General features: G+C 38.6%; 1 protein-coding gene across 11 annotated transcripts in view; it reads left to right on the plus strand.

Annotated features, from left to right (window-relative positions):
• Positions 1–16,674, plus strand: part of DNM3 (dynamin 3) — a 649,041-nt gene that overhangs the window by 583,077 nt on the left and 49,290 nt on the right. The window lies entirely within an intron of this gene.

Below are 16,674 nucleotides of genomic sequence, written 5' to 3' on the forward strand. Positions count from 1 at the left end.
GGCTTCTTAACCACTAGACCACCAAGGAAGTGCTTGGTAGGTTTTTAATTTGTAATGAAAGATCCATATATATTGGTAGGAAGAAAACACTCTCTTTTGTGTGTTTCTTGAACTACTCTCACACTACTCAGCAGATGGTCCTCAACTTACCATGGTTCAGATATGATTTCTCTACTTCAGGATGGCGAGAAAAAGTTTCATATTCAGTAGAATCCATACTTTGAATCTTGAGCTCTTCCTCAGTTAGCAGTATGCTTTATGATCCTCTCTCATGATGCTGGGGCAGCGGCAGGATCATGCAGGTAAACTGCCAACACCCTTGCAGCCATATTGCACCCACACAGCTATTCTGTTTTTCACTTTCAGTATGGTAGTCAATAAATTACATGAGATATTCAACACTTTATTGCATAAAATAGGCTTTGTGTTAGGTGGTTTTGCCCAACTGCAGGCTAATGTAAGTGTTCTGAGCACACTTAAGGTCACCTCAGTTCAGTTCAGTCGCTCAGCTGTGTCCGACTCTTTGCGACCCCATGAATCGCAGCACGCCAGGCCTCCCTGTCCATCACCAACTCCTGGAGTTCACCCAGACTCACGTCCATCGAGTCAGTGATGCCATCCAGCCATCTCATCCTCTGTCGTCCCCTTCTCCTCCTGCCCCCAATCCCTCCCAGCATCACAGTCTTTTCCAATGAGTCAACTCTTCACATGAGGTGGCCAAAGTACTGGAGTTTCAGCTTTAGCGTCATTCCTTCCAAAGAAATCCCAGGGCTGATCTCCTTCAGAATGGACTGGTTGGATCTCCTTGCAGTCCAAGGGACTCTCAAGAGTCTTCTCCAACATCCCAGTTCAAAAGCATCAATTCTTCGGCCCTCAGCCTTCTTCACAGTCCAACTCTCACATCCATACATGACCACAGGAAAAACCATAGCCTTGACTAGACGAACCTTTGTTGGCAAAGTAATGTCTCTGCTTTTGAATATGCTATCTAGGTTGGTCATAACTTTCCTTCCAAGGAGTAAGCGTCTTTTAATTTCATGGCTGCAGTCACCATCTGCAGTGATTTTGGAGCCCCAAAAAATAAAGTCTGACACTGTTTCCACTGTTTCCCCATCTATTTGCCATGAAGTGATGGGACCGGATGCCATGATCTTCGTTTTCTGAATGTTGAGCTTTAAGCCAACTTTTTCACTCTCCACTTTCACTTTCATCAAGAGGCTTTTTAGTTCCTCTTCACTTTCTGCCATAAGGGTGGCATCATCTGCATATCTGAAGTTATTGATATTTCTCCCAGCAATCTTGATTCCAGCTTGTGTTTCTTCCAGTCCAGCGTTTCTCATGATGTATTCTGCATATAAGTTAAATAAGCAGGGTGACAATATACAGCCTTGACGTACTCCTTTTCCTATTTGGAACCAGTCTGTTGTTCCATGTCCAGTTCTAACTGTTGCTTCCTGACCTGCATACCAATTTCTCAAGAGGCAGATCAGGTGGTCTGGTATTCCCATCTCTTTCAGAATTTTCCACAGTTTATTGTGATCCACACAGTCAAAGGCTTTGGCATAGTCAATAAAGCAGAAATAGATGTTTTTCTGGAACTCTCACTTAAGGTAGGCTAGCCTAATTTGTGATGTTTGGTAAGTTAGATGTATTAAGTACATTTTTAACTCAGGATATTTTTAACTTACAATGGGTTTGGGGGAAGTAACCCCACTGTAAGTCTAGGAAGATCTGTACTTTACTTCTGACACCAGATGTATGTGTTTTCCACACAATTAAGAATTAAGCAATTCTGTGACACCAGCTGGGTATCCTACAATTTAACTCAATTCTGACATTATCTGGAAATGGCATCAGGTCATACATGTTAAGGGCTCAGTTCCACGAGACCCTTCCTCCACCTCCCACCTTCAGATGCCAATCAAAAGTCACTTGCTGTGTAAATCAGATGTTCCCACAAACCCATACTCCAATTAGATAATTTGCTAGAGCAGTTCCAGAACTCAGGAAAATCTTACTTACTAGATTACTGGTTTATTATAAAAGGATACAAGAGGAACCATCAGATGGAAGAGATACATAGGGCAAGTTTTGGGGGAAGGGATTCAGAACTTCCATACCCTCTCTGGGTGAGCTACATGGTTGTCACCACTGGCAACTAGCCTCAACCTTAGGAGCTTTTCAAAAGTCCCCTCATTAGTATAAACTCAGGCGTGGTTGAGAGGGTTCTGTTATGAATAACAAAAGGGATCTTTATGGTTCTTATTACATAGAAAATTCTATGTACTCACTCCGACTCACCAAAAAAAAAAAAAAAAGCCATTTTATCTAGTCTCCAATAAAAGAACCAGGACTCCTTGGAGAGATTCTAGGACTAGAGCAGAGAAGGTACAAAATGAGCCTGGAATATGTATGGTGCCAGAAAGTAAGCACTCCAAAAATGATGGGGGCCAGCATATGGATATAGGAGGCAACTTAAAGGAGGCTTCCAATTACTAAATTTGGGACAATTTCAGCAAAAGAGTAATGATAGGAATGGACTATATCCTGTAGAAACCATACTTAAATAATTGACTAAATAATTAAATGAAGGGGAAGGGAAAGCTCTTCCTTACAATATAATTCCAATTAATACATTTAGAAGAGAAAATAGGGACTTCCCTGGTAGTCCAGTGGCTAAGACTGCACACGCAATGCAGGGGGTCCAGATTCAGTCCCTGGTAAGGGAACTAGATCCCTCATGGCACAACTAAAGATCCTACGTGGCTCAACTATAGATCCCATTGCAACAAAGACTGAAGATCCCAAGTGCCACAAGTAAGAGGCAACACAGCCAAAATAAATAAGTAAATACGTTTTCAAAAGAAGAAAGAAAAAATCACCATTTATAAAACACCACAGTAATAATTGTTTCTCTCAGGAATCATCAATGGATACTAAAGTTAGTAGGCAAAAATATGATGAGAAGCAGGATATTTACATGCCCTCAACATATTACCCATAAGATACTTACTAATCCCAAAAAGGCAAAACCACTAGAAACTTTATAGCGGAGGAACCTGGCAGACACCATCTTAACCAAGTGCTCAAAGTTGAACCTCACTAGTTAATGGGATAGATCTCTTAAGAGCACGCGTCTCCTGATAGAATGCACTGTGGAGGTCATCTCATTCATGTGGTTTTCTTGACAAAAACATACAACCTGGATTAATAATGAAGAAACACCAGATAAGCTCAAATTGAGAGACCAAATAACTGGTCAATACTCTTCAAAATTTCCTGACAGACCATGGTTGTGTGGTTTTATAAGATGTTAACATTTGAGGAATCTAAGTAAAGAGTATACAGGAATTCTGTTAATTTTGCAAGCTTTTTATAAGACCTAATTATTTCAAGATGAAAATGTATTTTAAAATCAGAGATAGGGTTATGATAGTTTCCAACCTCCCTTATTCTCAGAAAGGCCATTTATTAGAGCCCTCCCCTCCCAGCTCTATCTAAAGACATCAATGCAGGGCTTCAGTAGAAGGGGGCCAAGTGTAAGGCTGGAAGGAAACAGTTTGGGTCTGAAACACAAGGTCCCTACTGTGTTGAATCAGCATGGCAGAGGCTATTAAAATGCCATCTTTTTCACCCTCCCACTCCTCTCTCTTTTCCTCTAGCTCCATATTACACGTCCCAGACTGCTTTTAATCCTATTGGGAGGATGTGCAGCAAGAAAGAAAGAAAAAATAATGAATGGCTGTATTCCTTGGCACATGAATAACAGTTTCCCTTTTGGGGTTTCAAGAATAAAAAATGAGAGGCTTTTAATCTTGCAAACTTGTGCAAATGTGTGTGTGTGTGTGTGTGTGTGTGTGTGTGTGTGTGTAGATAAAAATGTAAACTACCACTGTGGTAAGAATAATGCTGATTTTTAAAGTCTGCTAAAGCGAAAGGAAGCATTTTTCCAGAATAAGGTATGTTAGAGGCCAGTGGGAAAAAAGAACAGCAGATGACTGTGTTTAGAGCTGGGCGAATTAGGAAATACCCTTTTCATAGTTAACTCTAAATAGATGAGCTGTTGTTGCCAAGATGTGTTTATCAGAAGTCTAGGCCATCTCACAGGATGTGAAATCTGGTTTAACTGTGTAAAACAGCTCTGTGTTTTTATTTTAGCCAAAACTCGGCAAGACTCATAGTCAGTTCCCTCCCCAATAGATTAAAACAGCAACAAGGACAACAAGCAAACACACTGAAACAGCAGAGTAAATGTTGGCAGGAAGCCTGCTGTGATCCAGCCTTGTTTTGTAGAAGGAATCCTCTCAGTTTGATGCATTGCTTCTCCCAAGTGAACTCCAGAGAGTTTTACTTAAGATAAAATAAATTGAAGTGAAAATAGAATCTTGCTGTTGGTCATTCCTTCTACTTAAAAAAAAGGCAGGCAAAATTTCCACGCTCTCGTTGACTCTCTCGTTACTCTCTCGTGGGTTGACTCTCTCATGGCTGTGGAAATGGTGCAAGACAAAGCCACAGAGAGAGTAGTCTGGTGTGAATACAGACCACATGCCTCGTTACTTGTGCTTCTTTCTGGGGTAATCTGTCTTCAGTGAGCAGGCCTCCCTCACTTGGCCAGGTGAGATTCCACCAGGTTGCCTCTCCGGTGACTCAGACAAGGCCTGGGACTCACTGAATTTACATTAAAAATCCTATGGGCATCTGGACACCCCCCTCCCCTCACACACACACACACACACACACACTTAATAAGCATAAAGTTGTGCATTTCCCTCTATAGTGATGGCGCTGCTGGCTGTTTTTGTTGTTTTTGGCTTTGAGGTCTTACAGACCAGCCAGCCGTTGTGTAAGCATAGTTTGTCTGAATTGCTTCGGGACTAACTGCCTTCTTAGAAGTCCTCTTGCTGTTCATGATTTTTGCCAGCAAGCCATTTCTATTGTTAATTTAAAATTCCTCACTCTGCCTTTTCTGTGCTATAAGATGGTAAAGTTTAGTAGTCCTTTAAACCCTCAAGATTTTGAGGGGTCTTCAATTTCTGTAATTTGGGGTAGGGGTTTTAAGCCAGTGTAGAACTTGTAAATTTGCTAAGTTTAATCAGAATTGGGGAGGGGATGGTGGTTAATACTAAACTATTCTGCTCATGCTGTTTTAAAAACTTCTGGTGTGTGTGCCTTTTGATTTTTTGCTCATCATACAGCCTATTCAGAAAAATTAAAAAAAGAATTAAGTAGCTCTTGGCAAAAGGTCAAAACCAGCATTGCAGGGAAGGTATTTAAAAGTCTTTTAAGTGTGGCTATTTGTATAAGCAATAACCGAACATTTCTTATGACCAGGGAGGACTATTTTCACAGTCTTTCATGGAAATATTTCTAGACGATCTCTGTGGCTCTTTTCCTTGAGCTCATTTATTTGCTTTTGCTTTAGAACAGAGCATTTTAATGAGCAGTTTTATGAGCTTAACCTGCGTTCTGCAAGCTCCACATGACTGGATTCCTGTTACATATAACCTTTGCCCTATTTTCCATTAAAACACAAGATTTTCCTATAATCAACTCTGTACTAAGTAAGACCTTAAAGGAAAGAATGCAACGATACTTTGGTCTCCTATTCAGGCTACTCAACATGTTTTCAAATTATTTGTTTCCTTGTTGTTTTAAAAATTATACATATGAATATTTTAATCATAAACTCCTTTCTTTTCTAAGATACTTATATCCTCATGGGTTTCATATCTTTACCCAATCCAATATCACCACCTCCCTCTGAATGAATACCTCTGTGTTTACCATCCACTGAGGCAGGGACAAAGGCAGCATGAACCCCAAATCATTTTCGAAATAGGAACTTGTAAGAACAACAAATCACATAGGTTTTTTTCATCTTATATGTATACAAATGCTAGGGCCTGAAAGTTCCTGCCTATGACAAAGTTAGATAACCATTCAATGCACCTTGATTCCTTCTCTTTGTCTCATAATTGGACATTAAAATAACTATTTTCTATTCTATACATAGTATCCCAGATGTTTTTGTATAGAATGACTTTTTTTCCTCTAACCTAAGACCATCCAAATTTGTTTAATTTTTCTTCCAAGTTCACTTTCAGTGTTTAAATCAGTTTTATTGAGGTCTGCTAGACATTCAAGTTCTCCCTTTCATTTGAGCAGGCTGCAGAACCCCTGGAAGGGTCTAACAGTCCTGGAAACAATGGAGACATTGTTGTTTGTCACAGGCAGCTCCCCTCTCGGTCACGCATTCCAGCCATGTTTGCCTTTTAAAACTATACTACGGATTTAAGATAGTCTGCGGTTCCTTGTAACACCTAGCTCTTTTTCTACCCTGCTTACTTCAGCCAATCTGTCCTCATCTTATAATCTTGTTTACTTTTTCTTTTTAGAACAAGGAGGGCACTCTTTAAAACAGAGTAAAATAAGTTTAGGGTAAATGAAAGGAAATCTACTTCACATCGGAGTTAGAAACTTATGGAACTCATTAGTTCCCAAAGGTGGTGCTGGCAGGAAATGTAAATGAATTCAAAAACCTCTTAGCCAAATTTATGAATGAGAGCCACAAATGGCTACTGAGAAAACCAGAACTCTGCCTGATTTTTACAACTGAAGACAGAGAGTTGCTCCAAGCCCTCCCACAGGAGGTCTCTTGAGATCTGTTGAGTCGACTGACCTTGGGTCTGGCCCCTGATGGGTGTCCTCTCAGCACTTGTCTCTCTCTGGTTTCACAGAGGTTCAGAAAGACCCTGCAGACCGATTCTTAAATAGGCAACTTTCTTTTTGAAATAACATTTTTTTTTTTGGTAACTGTTCCTTTACCGTTCAACCATCTGCCTACCACAGTGCCAATTATGACTGTCAGTTAGGGAATGGTGACGTCTGTCCAGTGGAAACTAGCTGAGATCACATTTGGATCTTAAAACATCGATACTTTCTTTTATGTAAAGTTAGACCTTTCTTTTTCCTGGGACTTTTCAGGCTTCAGACCGTAAATAGCTTTCTTACTTCATCCTATACTCTATCCTTGGTAGAATCTTTGATCCCCTCACCCCTTTGACTTTTCCCAGATCTGTATCTGCAGGGGTTCTCAACCAAGGACACTGAAAAAAATCACAGATGCTCCAGGCCTCATCCCAGACCAAGTAAGTCAGTCTCAGTGGGTGGGGCCCAGTCATGGATATTCTTCAAAATCATCCCAGGCTGTTTTCAGCAGCCAGATTGAGAGCCTGGACTGGCAGGTTGCTATAGAATTTCTCCTCCCCCTGAACCCCTTGCTCATCATCTCAGTGCCACCTGAGGCATCAGTCTGCCTTACCCCCACCTTTCCACCCCCTCAACTCCCCTGCCACCCTCCCATGTTAGATATTCATTAATGATTTTGGCGGAGCTCACTGTACCAGTCAACAATGCTGGATCTTTATGCTGTCTGCTTTCAACTGTGAACTCCCAGGAAAAGAGAACTTGCTGCAAAAATGTGGTCCCTTGCTGGGGACTTGCCTGGTGGTCTAGTAGTTAAGACTTCACCTTCCAATCAGGAGATATGGGTTCGATCCCTGGTTGGGGAGCTAAAATTCCATAGGCCCCATGGCCAAAAACCCAAAATATACAAGAGAAGCAATATTGTAAATTCAAGAAAGACTTTAAATATGGTCATATCAAATATATAGATAAATGGCCCCTTACAACTTTATGATACCCAACACTTGAAGGGCCTTCACCTCCTTTTACTCATCTTTTTGTTGACTGACATGGTACCTGCTCCAAATAAGATCTTTCTTCACATCAGTTGCTCACTTTCCCTCTAGGCAGGCATGGGTCCTTTTTCTTTAGGAGAACATTGAGGCCAACCAGAGGAAGCTGCCCGATGCCATTATTTCATCCTTCCTCTGTTGTCTTCTTACCCTTCCCTTCAGTCTTCAGGAAGAAAAATTCCACTTGCATTTATTAAACACTGTGGAGTACCAACCATGTGCAATGAATTACACTACAGTTTAAAAGACCTACTAGAAAGCAATTAACAAGAATTCATAGGAGAGATGTAAATTCTTAACATGAAGAAATTTAAATAGGTGATAAGTATTTAGGATAGAGAGATCAATTCTGATGGCCAAGGGAAGGTTATCACATAGATGGTGACATTTGGGCCAGGTCTCGAATAGTGCAAGGATTTTAGCAATCATGTATTAGGCAGAAAGCACTTCAAATTCAAGAGGACAGAGTGGCCAAAGGTACCAGGTTGTAATGTGTATGATTTGATCTGGAAATAGTGAACAGCTGGATATAGCTGGAATATGGCACAGAAGGTGCCATATTCTTTCTAAGTATTTCTTTCAAAATGTTTAATCTTTCTAAATATTTCACCTTTACCAATATCCTGAATCTTGTTCATTTTAACATCATCTAAAATTTAATATGCACAACTACCTTCGCAGGTATTTTTGGCCTTTTTTTTTAAACTTTATATATACATATGTCTTCCCTTTCCTACAAGAAATCATTTTGACCCTGATTGTCTTGATATGTACCATACCATTTCCTTGATTCCTCTGCCAAGCTCTCAGAGCATGATTTATACTTTATTTTACTCCCCTTTGCATGGTCCTCACCTTACCCTTCTATTCTAGCTTCCAGACTCCTCCCACTTTCCTCATCCCCCGCCTCCCTCCTCACCCCTGCAGAAAGGCTCTGTTATGGATTCTCATATAATTCGGACAAAAGATTGTTGGCCAGTCTTCATTCTGTTTAGCCTCTTAGCAATAGCTGGCATTACTGGTAACAGCATCTTGAAAGTATTCTTATCTAAAGTAGCTGGGAGGGTGTTTGTTCTTTGAAATTCTCCCCCTTCTTCCACACCTTGGTGGTCTTTGCTAGTACTTCTTCCCCTTCTTAACTGTGGATATCCTAAAATACTTTTCTCCATCCCTTACCTGTTTCATTTCTTCATTCATTCTTTCACTCTAAGACCATTTATTGAGCACATGCACGAGGCCAGGCACGTTGCTAAACACAAAGGTAAATCTGGATTTCTCTGTGCACACACAGATTTTAACATGCTTTCTGTTCTTATGGTTCCAGTTTCTACCTCTGCATGAGAAATTTCTAAATCTACATTTTCTGCTGTGACTTCTCACCTGGACACTCATTCTCTGATTCAAGTTATCCACATATATATCTTTTGCATCTACTCAAACATAATTTGCTCAAAAATAAATTCATTTGCTCAATGAAAATCAGTTTTCCTGCCTCAGATTACTTACCTCAGTCAATGAAGTCATCATTTTAGTCTTCTATGCTGGAAATTTGACTATGATATTTTACACTTATCTCAGTCAATTTTGTATCCTTTCTTAAGGATGTCTTTAAGAGCCACTCTTACTCTATTTTTATAGCTACTCATTTGATCCAGGCTTTCATTACCTCATATATACTACTACCATAGACAATAATTGGTCTCTCCATTTCCAGTCTCACCCTCCTTAAATTCATTCATCTTACGAACAGCTGCCATAATAATCTTCCTAAAGCACCATTTGATCACATTCTTTCTGGTGACATTGCATGCCCACCACATCACATCTCATCTCTTTAGTCTAACTCTAGTTTTCCACAGTCAGACCACTCATTTCACAATTCAGCCGCTCTCCTTCCACTCAATGTGTTTGTCCCTATGACCCCTCCAATATTTCCCCAAACACATCAAGCTAATTTCCACCTCTTTCCTTTGTTCCCCTTGCCTGCCTACCTTCTTGATGTCTGCACACCATAGTACAACCAGGTGACGTCTCACATACTTTCTTTCTAGAGACTTATCTGGCTCCTGAAAACTCCAGGAATCTCTCCTCTCTTCAAAAGCCAGTTATCCTTAGAGGCTTTTTACCATACAGCTTAGCTCTTTTTACATGCTGTTAGTATGAAACATTGTTCCCTGCCTTTTAATCAGCTCCTTCCCAAATAGATGGTAGACTTCTCAGGAGCACAACTTGTGTTGTGTTATTCCCTTCAACCTGCCAGGGCATCTAGCAGATTTCTTATCCTATGTTCTATGCTTAATATGTAGTATGAATTAATTGTTGTAATTATCTATCCTTCAATAAACTGGTCTAGACCAAAGAAAGACTCTGCAAGGACAATAGGAAACAGTCTTTACACTGTATACAAAAGGGATCATTTTCCACTCTACAACATTAGTATCTAATCTGCATATCAGTTTTGATGTAGATGTCTCTTTCTGACTCAAAAAGAGTCAGTTAAAAGGTAGTCATAGAGCCTCTAAATCTAAATATTAAATTATATGAAATACAGGGGTTGTAATAACTCATTAAATGATATCAAGATGGGACTTCCCTGGTGATCCAGTGGTTAAGACTTGGCCTTCCAACACAGGGGATGTGGGTTCAGTCTCTGGTTAGGGAGCTAAGATCCCACATGCCTTATGTTCAAAAAACCAAAACATAAAACAGAAGCAATATTGTACTAGATTCAATGAATACTTTAAAAATGGTCCATATCCCAAAAAGATGACATCCAGGTGAATTTGGTCTACCAAATTCAGATTGGGGAGTGGGATGGAAACCACAGGACAGATGTCCCTATATTTTTTTTAAAAATACAACAACAGATAACAAAGGAACTAGAGCGAGAGAGAGAGAAGTCTATAGATTGAGATGAAGCTAAGAGACATATCCACCAATCACAGTATATAGACTTATAGGATTCCAATTCAAGCACATAAAGTGAAAAAAGATTTTTTCAAAGACGGTTGGGGAAATGTCATTGAACACTGAATATTTATAATGTTGAGAAATTATTAATATTTTTAGAAGTGATAATAGTACTGGTTATGTTGGTTAAGGGTCCTTTTCTTTTCGGAATACATACTGAAATATATACAGATAAAATTATATGATGTTGGAGTTTGCCTCAAAATAGCTGAGGAAGAGAGAGAAAACAAGGATACCCATGTGGTAAATTATTGAAGCTGAATAATGAGTACCCCCAGGTTAATTTATATTATTCTCTCTACTCTCTCTACTTATATGTTTTTAAAATTTCCCCAGTAAAAATATTTTTAAGTAGTCACTGATGTTAAGCAATTCTTATGAAATATTTTGGGGTGACAATGGTACTATGGTTATGGTTTTTGAAAAGGAGTCCTAATCTTTTAGAAATTAAAAGTTGGACACAACTTAGTGACTAACAGCAATAACAACACACTGTCTACACGGTCCAGTGAGGTAACCACCATTGTTACTGAACACTTGAACTGCGGCTAGTCCAAATTGAAATATGCTCTAAGAGTAAAATACATACTGGATTTTGAAGACTTCATACAAAAAAAAAAAAAAGGAAAGAAAGTAAACTATCTAATGATGTTTTTGTGCTGTGCTAGTTTGCTGGAGCTGCCATAGCAAAGTGCCAGATACCAGGTGACTTAAACAACAAACATTTATTTTCTCACAATTCTGGAAGATAGAAATCTGAGTTCAGTGTGTCAGCAGGCTTGATTCCATCTGAGGCCTTTCTTGCTGGCTTGTAGATAGATAGCCATCTTCTCTCTGTTATCACCTGGTCTTCCTTCTGTGTGTGCCCATGTCCTCATTTTCTCTCCTTACAGGAACACCAGTCACATCAGTTTAAGGCATGCCCTAGAAAGTCTCATTTTAACCTAAGTGTCTTTTTAAAGATGCTTTCTCCAAATGCAGTCGCATTCTGTATACAGTTTTGAGAGTTAGGACTTCGACAAAGGAATTTGGGGCAGATACAACTTAGCCTATAAATATATGTCAAAAGATAATATTTTGGATATATTTCATTAAAGCATTATTCAAATGCACTTCACTTGTTTTGCTTTAGTGTCTTTTTTTTTTTTTTTTTTTGCCATATAGAAGTTGTATTTTTTTTTAATTTTATTTTATTTTTAAACTTTACAATATTGTATTGGTTTTGCCAAATATCAAAATGAATCCACCACAAGTATACATGTGTTCCCCATCCTAAACCCTCCTCCTTCCTCCCTCCTCCCTCCCCATACCATCCCTCTGGGTCATCCCAGTGCACCAGCCCCAAGCATCCAGTATCATGCATCGAACCTGGACTGGCGACTCGTTTCATATATGATATTATACATATTTCAATGCCATTCTCCCAAATCATCCCACCCTCTCCCTCTCCCACAGAGTCCAAAAGACTGTTCTATACATCAGTGTCTCTTTTGCTGTCTCGTATACAGGCTTATTGTTACCATCTTTCTAAATTCCATATATATGCGTTAGTATACTGTATTGGTGTTTTTCTTTCTGGCTTACTTCACTCTGTATAATAGGCTCCAGTTTCATCCACCTCATTAGAACTGATTCAAATGTATTCTTTTTAATGGCTGAGTAATACTCCATTGTGTATATGTACCACAGCTTTCTTATCCATTCATCTGCTGATGGGCATCTAGGTTGCTTCCATGTCCTGGCTATTATAAACAGTGCTGCGATGAACATTGGGGTACACGTGTCTCTTTCAATTCTGGTTTCCTTGGTGTGTATGCCCAGCAGTGGGATTGCTGGATCATAAGGCAGTTCTATTTCCAGTTTTTTAAGGACTCTCCACACTGTTCTCCATAGTGGCTGTACTAGTTTGCATTCCCACCAACAGTGTAAGAGGGTTCCCTTTTCTCCACACCCTTTCCAGCATTTATTGCTTGTAGACTTTTGGATGGCAGCCATTCTGACTGGCGTGAAATGGTACCTCATAGTGGTTTTGATTTGCATTTCTCTGATAATGAGTGATGTTGAGCATCTTTTCATGTGTTTGTTAGCCATCTGTATGTCTTCTTTGGAGAAATGTCTATTTAGATCTTTGGCCCATTTTTTGATTGGGTCATTTATTTTTCTGGAATTGAGCTGTAGGAGTTGCTTGTATATTTTTGAGATTAGTTGTTTGTCAGTCGCTTCATTTGCTATTATTTTCTCCCATTCTGAAGGCTGTCTTTTCACCTTGCTTATAGTTTCCTTTGTTGTGCAGAAGGTTTTAAGTTTAATTACGTCCCATTTGTTTATTTTTGCTTTTATTTCCAATATTCTGGGAGGTGGGTCATAGAGGATCCTGCTGTGATGTATGTCGGAGAGTGTTTTGCCTATGTTCTCCTCTAGGAGTTTTATAGTTTCTGGTCTTACGTTTAGATCTTTAATCCATTTTGAGTTTATTTTTGTGTATGGTGTTAGAAACTGCTCTAGTTTCATTCTTTTACAAGTGGTTGACCAGTTTTCCCAGCACCACTTGTTAAAGAGATGGTTTTTAATCCATTGTATATTCTTGCCTCCTTTGTCAAAGATAAGGTATCCATATGTGCGTGGATTTATCTCTGGGCTTTCTGTTTTTTTCCATTGATCTATATTTCTGTCTTTGTGCCAGTACCATACTGTCTTGATGACTGTGGCTTTGTAGTAGAGCCTGAAGTCAGGTAGGTTGATTCCTCCAGTTCCATTTTTCTTTCTCAAGATAGCTTTGGCTATTCGAGGTTTTTTGTATTTCCATACAAATTGTGAAATTATTTGTTCTAGCTCTGTGAAGAATATCGTTGGTAGCTTGATAGGGATTGCATTGAATCTATAGATTGCTTTGGGTAGTATACTCATTTTCACTATATTGATTCTTCTGATCCATGAACATGGTATATTTCTCCATCTATTAGTGTCCTCTTTGATTTCTTTCACCAGTGTTTTATAGTTTTCTATATATAGGTCTTTAGTTTCTTTAGGTAGATATATTCCTAAGTATTTTTTTCTTTCCGTTGCAATGGTGAATGGAATTGTTTCCTTAATTTCTCTTTCTGTTTTCTCATTATTAGTGTATAGGAATGCAAGGGATTTCTGTGTGTTGATTTTATATCCTACAACTTTACTATATTCATTGATTAGCTCTAGTAATTTTCTAGGTAATTTTAGGGTTTTCTATGTAGAGGACCATGTCATCTGCAAACAGCGAGAGTTTTACTTCTTCTTTTCCAATTTGGATTCCTTTTATTTCTCTTTCTGCTCTGATTGCTGTGGCCAAAACTTCCAAAACTATGTTGAATAGTAATGGTGAAAGTGGGCACCCTTGTCTTGTTCCTGACTTTAGAGGAAATGCTTTCAATTTTTCGCCATTGAGGATAATGTTTGCTGTGGGTTTGTCATATATAGCTTTTATTATGTTGAGGTATGTTCCTTCTATTCCTGCTCTCTGGAGAGTTTTTATCATAAATGGATGTTGAATTTTGTCAAAGGCTTTCTCTGCATCTATTGAGATAATCATATGGTTTTTATTTTTCAATTTGTTAATGTGGTGTATTTCATTGATTGATTTGCAGATATTGAAGAATCCTTGCATCCCTGGGATAAAGCCCACTTGGTCATAGTGTCTTTTAATGTGGCTACAGAAATGTGGCTTGCATTTTATCTCTATAGGATGACATATTTTATTTCTTTGGATTGTTAAGACACTGTATCCATCACCTGTTGGAGGAGTAAGAATAAGTCTTAATTCTGAATAAATTTCTCAGTTTCAATTTAATTTCACTTTTAGTACTTAGTTTAACTGAGGTATTGTTAATGAGCAAGAGCAGTGAGATGGTACATGAAAAATGAAAGTGAAAGTCACTCAGTCATGTCCAGCTCTTTGCAACCCCATGGACTATACAGTCCATGGAATTCTCCAGGTTAGAATATTGGTGTGGGTAATCATATTAACAGAAAATAATCTAAATTTCCTAAAGCATCTTTTAGATATTTTATCTGGATCATCTGGTAAGGCTGTTGGGGACCCTAGGATGTTGGCAAGGTGTATTCACTAAACCATCTGTATGCTAATGCTAAGTCACTTCAGTCGTGTCCGACTCTGTGCGACCCCATAGACGGCAGCCCACCAGGCTCCCCCGTCCCTGGGATTCTCCAGGCAAGAACACTGGAGTGGGTTGCATTTCCCTCTCCAATGCATGAAAGTGAAAAGTGAAAGTGAAGTTGCTCAGTCGTGTCCGACTCTTAGCGACCCCATGGACTGCAGCCTACCAGGCTCCTCCGTCCATGGGATTTTCCAGGCAAGAGTACTGGAGTGGGGTGCCATGGCTGAAAATGTTGTCTTGAGACCTTTGAGAATTCTGCAGTAGAATCCCATTGACAACTTTATCAGCTACACTGTTCAGTGGACCTTGAAGAAATGTAAAACTCTTGACTATAGGTGCTTCTTTAAAGGCTTCGTTTTTTTTTTTTCCAATATTCTTGAAAGACATAATGATACTACCTAAAGAATTTTACCATTGTGTGTTTCTAATCCATTGCATTCTTTTATGTTTATTTTTACATATTTTTGCATGTAAAGCAAGTACTCTATTTACACTGAACTTTTAAGATAAGAGAGAACTAAATTAAAGCCACTGTGTACCATGCTGTTATTTTACTATATAGTTAGTCTCTTATGACCTCCCATGCTGTTTTCATAATACTTGAATTTTATCGCCCCTGATCTCCCTAGGACTTAAATAACTTTACTATAATGCATCAGTAGTCATCCACGTAAACATTTTTGAAAGACTGAACAACAAACAAATTCTGTTTTATAATAGTTATTTTTTTTCTTTCATATTTTTGTCCATCATCTAATCTGTGTGAGACCCAGTGTTCATTGCATAGACCTTATAACCCCTTAATACCCTGATTCTAATGAGAGTATCTGTTAAACAAATTGTATGATAGAAGTAATAATTTGAAATTTCCCTGCAGTTATGCATTTTTAGATGAGAATAATAGAATTCCCAAAGCATAAATTACTCTTGTGAAATGGTCATTTTTGTTCCTAGTCTTCAGGTATTTTCTTATAAATGATACCACTAGGATTTTTCTTGTGATCATAACGTTTGGTTACTTGAGTATGAAACATTTGTGATGATAGTGATCTTAGAAAATTAGCAGCAGCAAAAGCATCACTCTGTATCAAAGAAGAGCCTTCATCATGATCATCATGAAGAATTGTTTTATGTCTACAAGGCATTTCTCACCGGACTATCCTAGCAGCATTTGGAAGCATATGTTTTGTTTCAAGGTGTTTTCATATCACTTTTGCTGGTGGGGTGAGCATCAACCCCACCCTAGTCAAGAATGGAGAAGAGCTCATAGTATGTAACAGTTAAGAGGGTACATCCTGTAATCAAAATACCTGTATCGAATTCCCACCCTACCACTTATTAACTAAGTGACTTTAAACGAGTTTGCTTTTCAGACTCTTCAACTGTAAAATTCAAATAGTAACCATAATAAATAATGGTATCTACTTCATAAGGTTGCTGTAGGATTAAATGGGTTAGTATATGTAAAGCAGTTTGAATACTCCCTGACATTTTATTGTCATTTAGTGAGATTTTTTTCTCATCATAACTTTCAACGTAGAAACATTTTTATATGGTAGAAGTTAGTCTACCAATTTGGTTGAAGAAAAAAAGAAAAAATATAGCCCACTAACTAGTATGTGTACTAATGTAATAAGAATGCATCAGTGTAGTAATGGTGTCCTCTAAGAATTTTCTTAGCATCATTTTAGCCCTATAACATTTACCTTTTTGTTGAGATTAACTGCATATTTGCCATCAACTATTATGATCCTTACCTTCAAGAAACTTTCATTTTGGTTAGGGAAGTCAACATT

Source organism: Bos indicus x Bos taurus, chromosome 16 (assembly GCF_003369695.1).
Source record: "Bos indicus x Bos taurus breed Angus x Brahman F1 hybrid chromosome 16, Bos_hybrid_MaternalHap_v2.0, whole genome shotgun sequence".
Classification (NCBI taxonomy): Eukaryota; Metazoa; Chordata; class Mammalia; order Artiodactyla; family Bovidae; genus Bos; species Bos indicus x Bos taurus.